Source organism: Odontomachus brunneus, unplaced genomic scaffold (genome assembly GCF_010583005.1).
Source record: "Odontomachus brunneus isolate Ranch 3 - 2012 unplaced genomic scaffold, Obru_v1 Obru_scaffold_066, whole genome shotgun sequence".
NCBI lineage: Eukaryota > Metazoa > Arthropoda > Insecta > Hymenoptera > Formicidae > Odontomachus > Odontomachus brunneus.
The window spans coordinates 1,479,748-1,484,527 of NW_022639516.1; the positions used below are offsets into that span (position 1 = coordinate 1,479,748).

At 54.6% G+C, this 4,780-nt stretch overlaps 1 protein-coding gene across 2 annotated transcripts in view; it reads left to right on the forward strand.

Annotated features, from left to right (window-relative positions):
• Positions 1–4,780, forward strand: part of LOC116846648 (protein deadpan-like) — a 186,141-nt gene that overhangs the window by 161,684 nt on the left and 19,677 nt on the right. The window lies entirely within an intron of this gene.

A 4,780-nucleotide genomic window follows, 5' to 3' on the forward strand; every position in this document is an offset into this window, starting at 1 on the left:
AGAGAGAGAGAGAGAGAGAGAGAGAGAGAGAGAGAGAGAGAGAGAGAGAGAGAGAGAATAGAGGAGAGAAGAGAGACGAGCAAAAAAGAGAAGCGCTCGCCTTATTGGAAGGCGTAACTAGGAGAGCCCGGGTACGGTGGACTGGATGCCATTATTCCGACGCGGTGGAGACGCGATGAAAAATATTCCGGTCCCTCGGCGTGACTCGCGGTGCACAGCGGAGCGTTGCTTATCGATGCCCCGGGTCGATACGACGAGAGCGGAGCGCGCGCGCGGCAACAACGTGCCGGGCGAATCGGATTTTAAATTAAAAACTCGCTCGCTTCCAGTCACTACGTCGGAACTCGACCGGCCGGGCACACGCGTGAGAGACGCACGGAAGAAAAACTGACGCTCCTCAATGAGAAGTACGAAAACGGAAAATTATAATGTCGTTCGAGGAATACGCTCGGCTAGGGATAGAACAGAGTCACGCGACTGGTATCGTCGATTATGTAACGCAACGTAATACGTAGCAGTTTTCCCAGCGTCAATCGCGCCGACAACGACGCGCGATTGGCACGCGGGGATACTAGCGAGGTTCATTACTCGATCTATCATCATTCCGTCTCATTCCGCGAAGGATCGCGTGAAATTGCAAGCATGGAAAAGGTTTCGCGATAAAAGTTCGCCGTCGCGGAAACAGCGCGGGAGCGCGCGCGCCCGGAGCGCCGCTCCGAATTGCAGTGCGGATACGAAATCATTTAATCAAACGATTCAATTATCTGTTTCGCGGGAGCGCGAGACAGCCGATATTTCGCGTGGACGGCATCATTATACAAAGCATCTACCATAACCGCGCGTTAATCGTCCTCGCGTCGCGATGTGTCTCCCTTCACCCGTAGAGCAATCAAAAAATACGCGGCCGAAATAATGACCGTTTCATTCGAAACTCTCCGCGCGGCCGGATAGCAGTCGCCGATTTTAGCTGGCGCGGTGTGGCGCGCGTCGGCGTGTCGGAGGGTCGTTCGGCTCGCCGACGCGCCGTGCCGCGCCGCGCCTCACCGCACCTCACCCCACCCCACCTCATCTCACTTGCCTCGCCCCGCCCCGTCCCACTTCGCCTCGCCTCGCTGCGCCTCGTCTCGCCGCGCCTCGCCTCACCTCACCTCGTCTCACCTCACCTCACCTCACCTCACCTCACCTCACCTCACCTCACCTCACCTCACCTCACCTCACCTCACCTCACCTCACCTCACCTCACCTCACCTCACCTCACCTCACCTCACCTCACCTCACCTCACCTCACCTCACCTCACCTCACCTCACCTCACCTCACCTCACCTCACCTCACCTCACCTCACCTCACCTCACCTCACCTCACCTCACCTCACCTCACCTCACCTCACCTCACCTCACCTCACCTCACCTCACCTCACCTCACCTCACCTCACCTCACCTCACCTCACCTCACCTCACCTCACCTCACCTCACCTCACCTCACCTCACCTCACCTCACCTCACCTCACCTCACCTCACCTCACCTCACCTCACCTCACCTCACCTCACCTCACCTCACCTCACCTCACCTCACCTCACCTCACCTCACCTCACCTCACCTCACCTCACCTCACCTCACCTCACCTCACCTCACCTCACCTCACCTCACCTCACCTCACCTCACCTCACCTCACCTCACCTCACCTCACCTCACCTCACCTCACCTCACCTCACCTCACCTCACCTCACCTCACCTCACCTCACCTCACCTCACCTCACCTCACCTCACCTCACCTCACCTCACCTCACCTCACCTCACCTCACCTCACCTCACCTCACCTCACGCTCAGCCAACGTCGCGTGCGCGCGGTAAGCACGACCGGCCGGCCTCACGTACAGCCTCGTTCACACGCACGTCTCGCTCGGTGAGAGTGTGGGTAGCGCGCGCTTCGTGGCGCGCGTGCCGACGACGGCCGGCGAGGCCGCCTCGCCTTTCTCCATCCTACCTCACTCCCTCGCGCTTCGCGCCACACGCTCGTTGCCTCCCGCGCTCACCTCGCTCCTCCGCTCGTCCTTCTTCCTTCCCCCGTCCCGTTCTTCGTCAGAGCTGCCACCACCCGGAGGGCTCATCGCCTCGACGAGACGAGCGGCACGGTTTGAGCTCCCACCGCTTCTCTTGTTCTCCAGCCGCTTTGCCTCCCTTGCCGACCGCGACCCGTCGCTTCGGCATTTTTCGTCCCTCACTCTCTCTCTCTCTCTCTTATCCGCCACTCCGTCGTACACGACGTGCCGCCGCCGTCGCCTTTTCGCACGCGTCGCGAGACGAGGAGATTAAAGGCCGACGCGCGTGCGGACCCCGACGATCCTTATCGCCCGCCGCGTGATGCGTAGAAGCGCGACTCGTTCTCTCTCAAGCGTGACGGCGTTTCACCGGGAATCGCGCGCGCGAACGAGCGAGCCCACTTTGCCATTTGCGGCGATGCGTAACATCGATATCGACGACCTGCTAAATACCAGCGCGACGCATTCCGCAGATAGCCCCTCGACGAACGAAAAGCTCGCGCTCTTAGCGGAAATTCAATATTATTTTTTCTTTTATACTCCCAGATAGAGACAAGAGTGCGTAAATTCGGCAGCAGTTTTACTAGTTGATGTGTGAAAACTGTATTCCTTATGAGTGGCTCATACGGCACTCATCTATCATGTGAAATAACAAAAAAGAGAGTTATCAGAGGTTATTCAAAACAATGTTATAAGATGCTATATAAAAGTCTGTGAAACTTGTAATAAATTCATTACTACATAAATATGATACTAAAATTTACATTATTGTATGTAAATTTAATGATTAATTCAGTATAATATATTTGCTTCATAACTAAAAAATTATAGCATTGACTGGACGTTTTACATTGTAAAAATTGTAAAAGTCTATCAGACATAAAGAAACTTTAGCTCTGTTATCAACGCTTAAGGTAGTTGGTTCATAAAAATAAAATTTTTTTTATTTTAACATTACGTGCTGTAAGATAAGTAAAGTTGTTGCCAAATCTACGTATACTTGTCTATTTAATTTAGTTTCTTTGTAACCATTTCTCTCTCTTAATCTTCTATTCTTTTGTTATTTTCTCTTATATATCACATATAGTACTTGCTAAGTATAAGGTATCAAAAGTACTCCATAGCAAACGACACCAATCAACTACGTGGCAATTCACAGAGCGTCGGTCACGGAGGAACAGCGTAGCGATTATCTCCCGCGACGCGGTATCTGCGTGCGCGTAAACGCATTTGGCATGCGGCGAGGCTTTAATTCTCATTTACTCCCCGAAACCAGAGGTAGCTGAACAGGCATCGATTAAAAAGAGAAAGACAGAAACGCAAAAGCAAGGGGGAGCAGGATAGAGAAAGACAGCGGTAGGGAAAGAAAGGAGGGAAAAAGATCCACTGATATCCAAATCGGTTCCTGCTTCGACGCCGCTTCACGGTGGCTAGGCAATAAAACGGCCCCAAGAGAGAAAGAGACGGACGAAGGCGACGCGACGCGACGCGATGAGGACGCCTGCGAGCAGAGAGAAGAAGGAAGAGGTGGAGGAGACGCGACCGCACGTAGCCGCAGGCAAGGGCGCGCGTGAGCAGGCAAGCGAGCCTTCCGACGACCCTCCGCCGCGTCGCGTAACGTCGCGTCGAGTCGCGCCGTGCCGTGCCGCGCGCGATGCGATGCGATGCGCCGCGCCGTGCTGCGCCATGCCGCGCCGGCCGCGCCGTGCCGCGCCGCGCCGCGCCGCGCCGCGCCGCGCCGCGCTGCACGATGACGACGAGGAGGCGACGCGACGGCTCTCGCATCTTTTTCTTTCCTTTTTGCCTACACGTCCCGCTCACCTCTCGCGGCTCTTTCGATCGTCCGACTCGCTTCTCGTCTCGCTCACTCCCCCCACCTTTCGAAAACTGCCTATTCGTTTCGTCTCTCTTTCTCTCTCTCTATGTTTCTCTCTTTTTTTCTCTTTTTCTCTCTCTCTCTCGCCGCGCTATATCCTCCTACACCGTTGTCGGAACTATTCGTCTTCTACCTCGCACTTCGTCTCACCCGCTGCTAAACGTCCGTTACCGCGTGTCTCTGTCGACCCTACCGGGACCGACCGTCTGTCTGCCTGTCTGTCTCTGTCTATCCTTCTCCTCTTCCTCCTCCTACTCGCAACGTTACATCGAGTCCCGCGCAATTTCGTGCGAAAATTAACCTGGAAGGAGCGCTCCGTCCAGTTTTACTTTTTTCTTTTTTTCCCCCGACATCCCTGAGCGCAAGTGAGGTCCTCTCTCTTCATATGGTTGACGCGCGAAAAGCCGCGGTCAGCCCGTCGCAATTTCCTCGGAAGATCGTCAGTTGTTTGCGAGGAAATTCTGCAGGTGATTCCCCCTCAATCTGTCTATATTATACCCTCTGATCATCTGACTCTGTCGTCGGTGCATCGTAATGCTTGTAATTAAGCAAAAACGCCGACGTTCCGCCGCGGCCGTTTTGCAAAAAACGTACGATTTTCGCGTAGCAACATTCTCACGTGGCTCACACGATCCAAGTGATCTATGAGCGCAGATCCATGGCATTTACGAAAACGCGCGCGGCATCGCGAGCTCGTAAGTTATACAGGGTGCTCGAAATGCACGGCGGAGTCAGCGCTGGCAAGGACATTTTTCTACTTGAGCAGCGGGGAAACGCGCAGTCGACGGCTAAAATGAGTGCGTTGGGTGGGTCTGAGAGAGAGAGAGAGAGAGAGAGAGAGAGAGAGAGAGAGAGAGAGAGAGA